Source organism: Electrona antarctica, assembly GCF_951216825.1.
Source record: "Electrona antarctica genome assembly, chromosome: 4".
NCBI classification, from domain to species: Eukaryota; Metazoa; Chordata; class Actinopteri; order Myctophiformes; family Myctophidae; genus Electrona; species Electrona antarctica.
The window spans coordinates 49821649-49835078 of NC_136809.1; the positions used below are offsets into that span (position 1 = coordinate 49821649).

General features: G+C 43.5%; 1 long non-coding RNA gene across 1 annotated transcript in view; it reads right to left on the reverse strand.

Moving 5' to 3' along the window:
- LOC306921578 overlaps positions 1-13430 on the reverse strand; it is a 566256-nt gene that overhangs the window by 281269 nt on the left and 271557 nt on the right. The window lies entirely within an intron of this gene.

Sequence of the window (13430 nt, forward strand, 5' to 3'; positions counted from 1 at the left end):
CCTCTTACTCCCACTTGTCCTCCCATGACTTTGAATCCTTTTCCTCCGGTCGGTCTGTGTAGGCCTAACGTCCTCGCCATAGTCATCAGAAAGAGAGTCAGAATCAGAGTCAATGTTCATGTCCGCGCCAGGGCGGGCTGCCCTTCTGTAGATGTCATCTCCTCCACGTGAACTGTCTCTGTGGCTGTGCGCAGCCTTGTCACTGAGATCACCCAAATCGAGGATCAAATGTGCCTCTTTCATCAGAATTTCACTCAACCGTGTTTCTATGGCACGCATAGACTGTCTTTGTGTCCTTAATTCACTGGTCAAGTCCTCTTTCAGGCAACGTACCCGTTCCAGCTCCCTCTTAACAGAGCTTTGAGTGTCGCTGTCATCTGGCCGTTGCTTAGATGGCCTCATGTCCCTGTTGTCCACCTCAGTCTGTGCTGAGTTGTTGCTGTGACCCTCAGTGTCAATGCACTGGTTGTCTGTGCTGCAATCAGCGGAAATCTTCTCATCGGGCAGTACTGACACAGGAGACAATGGTACGAACAATTTCCTGCTCATGTCCTCACTGTCATAAATTCCGGGTGATACACTCTGTACTCTGACTGCAGTCTCCTCTCACCTCACACAGTCACCAACATGCATACTCATTTGCATACTAGCCCCAAAGAATGAGTAGATAGTCACACAGTCATACAAACTCACTCCAAGGAAAACATGTAATACTTTCTCTCTCACACCATCCACACAGGACAGTGTAACATAAAGAAATGAGAGACAAACTACACGTAAAAATAAACATAGAAATGCCTCTATATATATTTTTTTTTAGACTAGCAGCTCACTGACTTAGGGAAGAGACCCCCCTTGATCATCTCACACCCACGTCACTCACTGTCCTCATTTACAGGTACATGTAAGCAACGGTTGCTGTAGTTTTGTCCCTAAGGTCAACTTACTTTTGCAGACTATATATTCTTTGACTAAAATAAAAACCTTTAGGGTTAACAATCCAAATTAACCTATCTAATTTTATAAAGGATAAATGAAATATCCTAACTGTGATGATTTACAATGAGAAATGTATTCCCATACTAAACTCTAAATTAAGCTTGAACCCCAAATTAAACCCAATTTAATATCTATATTCCTCCCCCCTCTGAAACATGTTTCACACGTTTCAGAAACACCCAAAAGGAAAAAAAAATATACCAGAAGCCAGCCCAAATTAAACCACCCAAATAAAAAGTAAAATTCTCCCCACTACCATGCCCTGAGACAAAGGAAGACCCCCCAGCGTGTGTGTCCCCAGAAGAGAAACACACAGACACTGTCCCTCTGTACTGTAAACCAGGAGAGCACCGGTGAATCAAGAATAAATGCCAAATCACCCCCAAAAAACGTGTAAGTCAGACGTAATTGAGAAATATTTGGCATCTAACCACAGCTCAGCGATGATCGACCAGCACCATATACGAAACAACACATATATGAACATAGACTCACAGACACAAACAGACAGACAAAGCACATACGCACACAAACATATTGCACCATGCACACACTATCGCTCAACTCACACCACGCACACACCACCGCTCAACTCCCAAACTCCCTAACAGAAGCTCACTCCTCAGTCCTCACGTAACACCAGGCCTCAACAACAGACGCTTCTCAGCATCATTGTCAGTCTTGGGGTCGCAGAACTCACAAAAAAAAAAAGAAAAATTAAGGGAAATCCACAGATCCTCGCAGGTTCGGTTTCCGTGCCGTAGAATATCACTCCACGTCATCAAGACCACGCCGGGCGCCACTTTGTGGAATCTATCCTTAAACAGGTCCGTGGATTATAACCTTATTTTCCTTAATATAGCATGAAGTGAGTCGCGATGTCCAGGCAAAGTCCTTCTTTTATTCAATCAAGGCATATCCCATAGTTACATCAAGTTACACGCATCAAGTCATCAAGTCCATACAGCATTCAGGCCAGGCCAAGCCTGTCCTCTCCGTTCTCCTCCAACCAACCAACCAACCTTTTTTTTCTCCCAACTCTTCTGTGTCCCATCTTATACAATTCTAACATGTGGGTGTCACTGTGTGTGTGTGTGTGTGTGTGTGTGTGTGTGTGTGTGTGTGTGTGTGTGTGTGTGTGTGTGTGTGTGTGTGTGTGTGTGTGTGTGTGTGTGTGTGTGTGTGTGTGTGTGTGTGTGTGTGTGTGTGTGTGTGTGTGTGTGTGTGTGTGTGTGTGTCAGTTAAGTCAAAGACCCCCCCCTGTGACAGGCACTATAATAATAGAATGCCTAGAGTCAAACTGTAGCCTCCTATCATAAAGGTTGGCCCAGGTCAACCAGGAAGCCCCAGGTGGTCTTCCTGAATAGCCTAGGTATTTCTACAGCTGCCGTAAGCCAAGACCTGTGTTCGCTGACCCTAAAGATCAGATCACAGATCACTTCCCAAGAATTATCTTGAGAAGTAGTCAACTGAACCCTACCATTTGGAATGACTGTCTTTCACCCCCGAGAGTGGCTTCCTGCCTGTGACTTCAGTTGATATGCAAATAGACTTCAGTTTAAGGCACGTTGTTAAGACACTGGAGAAATGGCTTACAGAAGTTATATGTACAATTGTGACTAACCATGTAGTTATGCCTATGTTATGATTCATAATACACCACAGACATTTAGATCATGTCAAAGGTCACACGCCCACACGCCATTTTGGAAAGAACTTAAGTTGGGCCCCTTCCCTACTTCCCCTTCACAGGTGTTACCGCTGATACTAATGAAGGCTCTGTTCCATTCTGGTCAAACAGAGTCAGGGTGCTGCTTATTGTGCATGTTGGCTCACTGGAAACACTCTGCTACACCCAGAGCCGGACTTACCGTTGGGCTAGGGTGGGCTGAAGCCCGGGGGCCCCCGACTAGGGGGGCCCCCCAAAGAAAAATATATATATATATATATATATATATATTTATTTTTTTTAATTATAAAATTGTAAAGTGAAATCCAATTCAAGTGAAATGTGTGTATTGTTATTGTATTTAGTTGTATTATGGTTAAACCATTGAGAGCTTCTGCCTGCCTGCCTCTCTTTTTAGGGGCCTGGGTACCCCAAAATGAAAACAAAATAGCCCAAATTTTTTCTGCACCTAGGAAATAAAGATATGTACAAATTAGTACAGAAATGAGAGACAATTTGATCCTACAGTTTGTATGCAAATAATAATAATAATTACATATGTATATAATAATAGACTCATACCTTAGTTTCAAAGCCAGGATCTCCGTCATGTGGTTGTGTGGTCCAGGTGTGTATACGTCCCCAACCTGCTTCAATGTAGCAAGACAGGTCAGATCTTTTCGTCTTACACTGCAGCGCCAGGTTGTCTTTTCTCCACTCTTGGTCTGGGCCCTCATCAATGGGCTACAAGCTCGAGCTTGTAGATCTGCTATTTTTTGAAAAATCGTGTAAATGTGGCGCTAATCATTGAATATATTATATTCTTTAACAGCTAATGTTTTTAACTCAAATCCTTGCTTCTGGGGGAGTCCCTGAAACAACATTTTCAGATGGGGGTCGGCGGCCAAATACAGATAATTTGTGGGGGGGATCTTTATTTGGCAGGGGTGGGGGGATCTTTATTTGTCAGGGGTGGGGGGATCTTTATTTGTCAGGGGTGGGGGGGATCTTTATTTGGCAGGGGTGGGGGGATCTTTATTTGGCAGGGGTGGGGGGATCTTTATTTGGCAGGGGTGGGGGGGATCTTTATTTGGCAGGGGTGGGGGATCTTTATTTGGCAGGGGTGGGGGGATCTTTATTTGGCAGGGTTGGGGGGATCTTTATTTGGCAGGGGTGGGGGGATCTTTATTTGGCAGGGGTGGGGGGATCTTTATTTGGCAGGGGTGGGGGATCTTTATTTGGCAGGGGTGGGGGGGATCTTTATTTGGCAGGGGTGGGGGGGATCTTTATTTGGCAGGGGTGGGGGGATCTTTATTTGGCAGGGGTGGGGGGATCTTTATTTGGCAGGGGTGGGGGGATCTTTATTTGGCAAATAAAGATCCCCCCCACCCCTGACAAATAAAGATCCCCCCCACCCCTGCGAATTATTTGGCAGGGGTGGGGGGGATCTTTATTTGTCAGGGGTGGGGGGGATAAAGAATAAAGATGCTGGATGCTGCCAAGGGAATTCACCCTTTGTCAAGTCCCGCCCATGGTTGTGCCCCTCTTCGCACCCATTGGTTGCCGTTTTGTGGTTGGACAAAAATCCTTTTTCTCCATCCACTACCATTGAAATAACAGGTTTTTCAGTTGCTTCGTATTGATATTCTGTGCATTCAATTCTTATTTTAAACTTGGTGTCAGTAAAAAGGAACATCACAGGTGCAGCATGGTGACTGGGCGTATCATGTTCCCCCCCCCCCCCCCCCCCCCCCCCCCCCCCGAAATTATGTTTTAGCAACCTCAACATAAACAAGGCTGAACAAGGCAGAAAGAGCCTGCTGGTTAGTCAGTCAGTTAAGAATATGATTATGTCAATTCAGGGTTATGGTTACAAGTTCTTACTTCTCTTGCAAAGGACGCAAAGTGAGTGTAAGTTTGTGTGCAGTCCCTGTTGTTGTTTACGCAGTCCGCTTGTTGGCGGTGAAACGGGCTTGTTCATAAACACAAATGCATTGCAAAAATGCTCACAGGCATGCATATAATAAAAAGTTGAAAGAATAATTTATTATGAGAGTTCGCTTTAGTGTTTTATGGCACGTGGGACATTAACACACCATGCACTATTTTATCCTACTAAATATCATGACCATTCTTTTGTTCACCAATCATTCTGAACAGGCAGAATTGTATTTAATCTCTTCTATTGAGACATTTAGATCATGTCAAAGGTCACACGCCCACAACGCCATTTTGGAAAGAACTTAAGTTGGGCCCCTTCCCTACTTCCCCTTCACAGGTGTTACCGCTGATACTAATGAAGGCTCTGTTCCATTCTGGTCAAACAGAGTCAGGGTGCTGCTTATTGTGCATGTTGGCTCACTGGAAACACTCTGCTACACCCAGAGCCGGACTTACCGTTGGGCTAGGGTGGGCTGAAGCCCGGGGGCCCCCGACTAGGGGGGCCCCCCAAAAAAGAAATATATATATATATATATATATATATTTTTTTTAATTATAAAATTGTAAAGTGAAATCCAATTCAAGTGAAATGTGTGTATTGTTATTGTATTTAGTTGTATTATGGTTAAACCATTGAGAGCTTCTGCCTGCCTGCCTCTCTTTTTAGGGGCCTGGGTACCCCAAAATGAAAACAAAATAGCCCAAATTTTTTCTGCACCTAGGAAATAAAGATATGTACAAATTAGTACAGAAATGAGAGACAATTTGATCCTACAGTTTGTATGCAAATAATAATAATAATTACATATGTATATAATAATAGACTCATACCTTAGTTTCAAAGCCAGGATCTCCGTCATGTGGTTGTGTGGTCCAGGTGTGTATACGTCCCCAACCTGCTTCAATGTAGCAAGACAGGTCAGATCTTTTCGTCTTACACTGCAGCGCCAGGTTGTCTTTTCTCCACTCTTGGTCTGGACCCTCATCAATGGGCTACAAGCTCGAGCTTGTAGATCTGCTATTTTTTGAAAAATCGTGTAAATGTGGCGCTAATCATTGAATATATTATATTCTTTAACAGCTAATGTTTTTAACTCAAATCCTTGCTTCTGGGGGAGTCCCTGAAACAACATTTTCAGATGGGGGTCGGCGGCCAAATACAGATAATTTGTGGGGGGGATCTTTATTTGGCAGGGGTGGGGGGATCTTTATTTGTCAGGGGTGGGGGGATCTTTATTTGTCAGGGGTGGGGGGGATCTTTATTTGGCAGGGGTGGGGGATCTTTATTTGCAGGGTTGGGGGGATCTTTATTTGGCAGGGGTGGGGGGGATCTTTATTTGGCAGGGGTGGGGGGATCTTTATTTGGCAGGGGTGGGGGATCTTTATTTGGCAGGGGTGGGGGGGATCTTTATTTGGCAGGGGTGGGGGGATCTTTATTTGGCAGGGGTGGGGGGATCTTTATTTGGCAGGGTTGGGGGGGATCTTTATTTGGCAGGGGTGGGGGGATCTTTATTTGGCAGGGTTGGGGGGGATCTTTATTTGGCAGGGGTGGGGGGATCTTTATTTGGCAGGGGTGGGGGGGATCTTTATTTGGCAGGGGTGGGGGGGATCTTTATTTGGCAGGGGTGGGGGGATCTTTATTTGGCAGGGGTGGGGGGATCTTTATTTGGCAAATAAAGATCCCCCCCACCCCTGACAAATAAAGATCCCCCCCACCCCTGCGAATTATTTGGCAGGGGTGGGGGGGATCTTTATTTGTCAGGGGTGGGGGGGATAAAGAATAAAGATGCTGGATGCTGCCAAGGGAATTCACCCTTTGTCAAGTCCCGCCCATGGTTGTGCCCCTCTTCGCACCCATTGGTTGCCGTTTTGTGGTTGGACAAAAATCCTTTTTCTCCATCCACTACCATTGAAATAACAGGTTTTTCAGTTGCTTCGTATTGATATTCTGTGCATTCAATTCTTATTTTAAACTTGTTTCAGTAAAAAGGAACATCACAGGTGCAGCATGGTGACTGGGCGTATCATGTCCCCCCCCCCCCCCCCCCCCCTCCCCGAAATTATGTTTTAGCAACCTCAACATAAACAAGGCTGAACAAGGCAGAAAGAGCCTGCTGGTTAGTCAGTCAGTTAAGAATATGATTATGTCAATTCAGGGTTATGGTTACAAGTTCTTACTTCCTCTTGCAAAGGACGCAAAAGTGAGTGTAAGTTTGTGTGCAGTCCCTGTTGTTGTTTACGCAGTCCGCTTTGTTGGCGGTGAAACGGGCTTGTTCATAAACACAAATGCATTGCAAAAATGCTCACAGGCATGCATATAATAAAAAGTTGAAAGAATAATTTATTATGAGAGTTCGCTTTAGTGTTTTATGGCACGTGGGACATTAACACACCATGCACTATTTTATCCTACTAAATATCATGACCATTCTTTTGTTCACCAATCATTCTGAACAGGCAGAATTGTATTTAATCTCTTCTATTGAGACATTTAGATCATGTCAAAGGTCACACGCCCACACGCCATTTTGGAAAGAACTTAAGTTGGGCCCCTTCCCTACTTCCCCTTCACAGGTGTTACCGCTGATACTAATGAAGGCTCTGTTCCATTCTGGTCAAACAGAGTCAGGGTGCTGCTTATTGTGCATGTTGGCTCACTGGAAACACTCTGCTACACCCAGAGCCGGACTTACCGTTGGGCTAGGGTGGGCTGAAGCCCGGGGGCCCCCGACTAGGGGGGCCCCCCAACAAAATAATATATATATATATATATATATATATATATTTTTTTTTAATTATAAAATTGTAAAGTGAAATCCAATTCAAGTGAAATGTGTGTATTGTTATTGTATTTAGTTGTATTATGGTTAAACCATTGAGAGCTTCTGCCTGCCTGCCTCTCTTTTTAGGGGCCTGGGTACCCCAAAATGAAAACAAAATAGCCCAATTTTTTTCCGGCCTCGCGGCTGTGCCGCTCGGCCAAATCGCGGGACGCGCGGCTCTGCCGCGCCCCAAGGGGGGCCCTCATATTTGCTCCAGCCCGGGGGCCCTCAGCAAGGTAAATCCGGCTCTGGCTACACCAGTGGGTCTCAAAGTGTACTTGAGTGGGTTCCAAATGCCCCGTACGGGTGTGTATAACTCTGAGTGTACAAATGGAACCAACTGGACCTGTAAGGGTCCATTTGGTTCTATTTGTACACTCTCAAGAGTTATGGGGGTCCTTGAAATTGAAAAGTTTGAGAACCACTGGACACGAAATGGAACAGAGCCTTAATTAGTATCAGATGCAATTTCTCATGTTTATTTGAGAACGCTGGCACGTTTCGTGTGTGCGTGCGTGCGTGCGTGCGTGCGTGCGTGCGTGCGTGCCCCATGTGTTCCTGCCTGCCTGCCCATTTGTGGCGTTTGATGTACTGTCAGTGAATTAGTGAATAAGGGGATCACCATTAATCTGGCTCTGGCCCTCGTGAGCTAAGTCGTCTTAGTGTAAATGTGGGCATGCAATTGCACGGCCGAGGGACACAACATTGGCCCTAATCTCCCACACAGGCTGCGGCATTGTGTGCATGATATTATTGTCTGCAATGTGATTGAACGCTGTGTGAAATCAAGGGCCACATTAATGTGCCGATGTTAACCGCTTAAAATCCTCTGTACTTAGTAAACTAATACGTTGTTGACCGGGGTCGGCTTTGTATACGCGGTCCGCTCTCCCCCCCAATAGGCCTAGAACAAATCTCCTCACTGAAAATATCCGGTCCACAACAGTGGTTTTCACCCCTTTTCATAGGTCCATTTATTTTTTCGGCATTTGAGTCACAGACCAACATTTGATGTGATTTTGCCTCTCAATGAACCATTTGTTTTCATTTCATGCTCTCAAGAGTTCACAACCCTGTGAAGTGAGGGGCGCTCTTATCATCGTACATCCTCCATTCATTGTCAATGGGAATTTGTGTAGGACAAAAGTAGACGATTTGCTCGTCCACATATGATGTAAATTCTCCATTCATTGTCAATGAATGGGAATTTAATGTTTGTGTAAGACAAAAATCCACACTATAGCTGAATAGAGACTTCAGAACATCCCACTCCACTGACGCATGCCTCCTCTATTTGAGTGACCACATCAAACACGAGGTGGATGCTGCCAAATATGGCGGCATGGTCATGCTGGACCTCCAAAAGGCTTTTGACACTGTGAACCACTCCATACTGGTTAACAAGCTAAAAGCAATTGGTTTTGATAGCACATCAGGGAGCTGGATGCAATCCTACCTGGAGGGGAGAGAACAGAAGGTGAACGGAACACTCAACAGGAGCCCTCGTACAAGGTTTCTTCGACTATGCATGCACCTCTTGATACCACAGCACCTCAAAGGCCCTTAAAACAAGGCTCCAGACTTCCCAAAACAAACTGGTCAGGCTACTACTTGGCCTCACCCCCCGAACTCACCTCACCCCTGCCCACTTTGACAGGCTTTAATGGCTTAAATGGCAAAATACTTCCTTAATGTTAACGAACAAACCATGTGCAACCCAGATTCGGCACAAACAAGGGACTAAATTATTTTCGCTCCTATGCCACCAAAATGTGGAACGCCCTGCCTACAGTCATTAAGACATGCGAATCCCGCCAAGAAGACTATCACGATAAATTGGCCAGGAAAACACCCTCCAACCCACGAGCAATTGCTGAATAAAGTAAAATAAATTAATCTTGGAAGAAATGACTTATCTGGTGAGGCTACAAAATGAGCAATGTATTAAGAAATGGACGCCCTTTGCGTGCATCGAGATTTAACAATACCAAGATGTATTTCTACAAAGAGATTATGAATGTTTAATGTGATATTATGATTGTACAATATGTGGGTAGATGCGCACTGTGTGATAGTGTCTATACAAATATGTATGGTACGTTCTGTAACTCGCATCTACTATTTATCATTCTCTTTGATTGATGGACCCCCCCCTTCCCCTCTTTTCTTTTCTTTTCTTTTCTTTTCTTTCTTTTTCCTTTCATGTCCATTTCTTCACTTTATTATTATTATTATTATTACAATTATTATTTATGATTATTATTATTTTTTTCAATGTGTTACTAATGTGTTATAGGGTGTTACTAATGTGCTACTAATGTGTTACTAATGTAGCTGCTGTCTCTTTGGGGAGACAATGTGAATTTTGTACTAAGAACCTAATGATGCTATGCTGTGCTTGTGTATAAAATGTATTGTTTACCCCGGCAATGACAATAAAAACAATACGTTGAAAAAAAAGACATGCAAATCACTCCTTCAAAACCGCTCTCAAAGGACACCTACGGATGGCTTCAATTCGAAACTGGCCCCTGTAAAATATGAATCCCCCCCCACCAACCCCTTTTTCCCCACCCCTTTCTTTTCCCTTTTTACCTCCTTTATGATGAATTCCTGTTCTGTTCTTTGGCTATATTGAAGTGTATATTTGTATGTCTCTAAATGTTTTGATGAATTGAACAAGGTGGACCCTCTTGTAAACAAGTGTAATGCTTTATTGGGTCGTCCACTCACAGTTAACAGTCGTTGTATTGAGTTGTGCTTGAAATGTACTGTAATTCTGCAAACTGTTAATAAATATTTCAATCAATCAATCAATCAATCAATCAATCAATCAATCAATCAATCAATCAATGCATGCAGGCACGCACATACACCTACTTGTCAGTAGGTGGCACCAACGTAGCCTACATGGCTTTTGAAGCATGAACTTTATGAAAAAGTATAAATATATACTTTTAATAGTATAAAATATAAATATGTGATAGGCCTATAACGGATCAGGTGTGAACAGTAAGTGATAGGCCTATATATAGGGTCAGATCTAGGTGTATAGTATGAACAGATTGATTGATTGATTTAATAAGTGTTAACAGTTTGCATATAGTGAAGTTAAGTAACAGTATTGGAAATTGGAAATACTCAAGTAAAGTACAAATACCTCAACATTTTACTTATGCCTTAAGTAAATGTACTCAGTTACTTTTTGCACCACTGCTGATATATTATTGATTTCAGCAGTTCCAGTTCCAGTTCAAAATAAATAAATAAAAACAACAGAGGACTCAAAAATGGACTAAAACTAAATAAATCTTTATTCAAGACTATGACTACAACTACATTTAAAAAGAAATGCTGTAAAAATCAACACTGTATAGTGGCCCTCTGCAGTTTGCATCATCAAAGTGTCCCACTCCATTATTTTTTCTGTTAACTCAAAGGTTCTGGGTTATTTTAGTTCATTATACCTGACGGGTCTTTGGGTGTGTGACACTTTAATAAATTAATCAATCAATGTAATCCATCAAATCTACCTGTTCTTGTCTAAACTACAGTCAAGTTTGTTAGCTGGGGTGCAATGTGACAGATAGTCACAAGATGGCGATAAAGTCAAGCTAATGCAATCTCATGGGCTGGAAATTAAACCTGTCCTCTGTCCTGTGGTTGGCATGGAAACAGAACGCCAGCACATTCACTCGGAGAAAGAGAAAATATTTCTCTGTTGCATTTCTTCCTCAAATATGCTTTTATGACACACTCAGAGGGGTTTGTGATACAATCTCAATGACTACACAATATCCATGGAGACTGTCGCATCATCTTATATATTATATAAACTTGGTTTAAACAATGGTCCAGGGTCCACGAGTTATCCTTGAGGGGGTTCCCCAGCTAAATGATGGAGATCAAGTTGGTAACCAAATGGACCCTTATAGATCTTCAACTCTTGAGAGTGTAAAATGTACCCTTACGGGTCCATTTGGCTTCATTTTACGCTCTCAAGAGTTGCATTTTTGTTAAATGCCTGCATTACCTAATTTACAAGAAGTCTACACAATAATTAGAGAATGTAAAATAATTATGATTTTGATCAACGTTGGCCTGTTATCTCTGCTATAGAGCATAGCAGTGGGTGTGGTTTTCTGGACCCACTGAAAACTCTCCAATTCATTTTTTCCCATAGAGATCTGCAAAAATATTTATATCAATGATTCAAAGCCCTCAATCCATTCAGGATCCTGGTCAGGGACGTGCACACATAGACATCAAAGGGGGCTTCAGCCCCTTCCCTTTTACCTGTCTGTAAAACAACTGCCCTCTCCAGACCATGAATGCAGCATTTACTGTGGTAAAATAAATGCAAATGCCCTCCTCTCCTTTCCATGCCATGCCGGAAGGCAGCATTCAATAGAATTGCGTTTATTTCCAAAGTTTCCTGAACTTGAACACAGCATTTTGCGTTGAACAAATTTGTTTTGAAATCCATGTCGTACACCGCATCTCCACTAGCTAAAGAGTGCTGGGTTGCGCCCGAAAATGGCTGATCTATACAAGCTCACAACGCGTCACAGCGTGACACATTGTGAGCTTGTAGATCTGCTATTTTCGCTATTTTTTGTCCGAAAGTGCCCTCTTACGGGATCTCAGCCCCTGCCCCTCTAACACTCTCTGCACGTCCCTGATCCTGGTGAATCATGACCATAAAACCTTTGATTCTGTTTAGCGTTTTTCATTTTAATTTTCACAGAATCAAAGGTGTTATGGTCATGATTCACCAGGATCCTGGTTGACTGGATGATTCTAGGCTTAAAATAATTGATATAAATATTTTTGTAAAACTTTATGGACAAAATGAATGGCCATTTTTTCAGTGGGTCCAGAAAAGCACACCCACTGCTATCCTCAAAACAGCGTGGAAATTGTGAACAAAATCTTATCCGACGGAAAGTCCTCCCCCAACGACAACCAAATATTCCTTATAGTTTTGGGTCTGAGAGGCTAAATCTCATCAAATTTTTGGTCCGTGGCTCAAATGCAGAATCAATAATTGTCTCCACCAGGCCGAAGGCATGGGGAGAGAGTATGTTTTGCACTCCGTCCGTCCGTCCGTCCGTCCGTCCGTCCGTGTCCGTCCGTGTGTCCGTCCGTCTGTGAACAGCTAATCTCCGGCACCGTTAACCCGGTCGATGCCAAATTTTGCACACACACTCCCTGGATGCCAACGATGAACCTCTGCCCCCAATTTCCAGAATGGCCGGTTATAGCGCCACCAGGAGGCCGCTTTGTGCAAAACAAGTTTTTGGACAGTACACCTACAGATTTTGTCCAAACATCATGCAAATTGGTACACAGTCTCTCTAGAGCCATTCAACGAAACGGGTCTTTCAGATTTCTCAGACTCCATCCTGATTGGCTAAGATTGGCTTCCAAAGTTTGCAGGAGTGCTCAGTTTCAAACAAGATACTGCAAATCATGAACACATCGTGTGATTTCCGTGAAATTGTGCACGCACATTCCCACTATTGATTTCTCATAATCCACCTTCATTGCCTAAGATTGGCTTCTAAACTTTTCAGGAGTAGCCCGCTTTGTACAAATCGCCACAACTACTCAACGCAGCGTCCGATCGCAGTGAAACTGTGCATGCATATTCCCACTAGGCTGAGGAAGAAATGCCACTTGACAGTTTTCAAATCAGCCTCATGGTGGCGCTACAACAGGCCAAGCCGCGTCTCTCTCACACACACACACACACACACACACACACACACACACACACACACACACACACACACACACACACACACACACACACACACACACACACACACACACACACACACACACACACACACACACACAACATGATTATATTACTCCTAAACATTTTGCCAAACATCACACACACTCCTATCCTCCTGGTGGAGACCTGTGCCCAGAAGGGCACTTTTTCTAGTTGACCTTGATATAAAAAGGGTTGAAAACCACTGGTGTAGCTA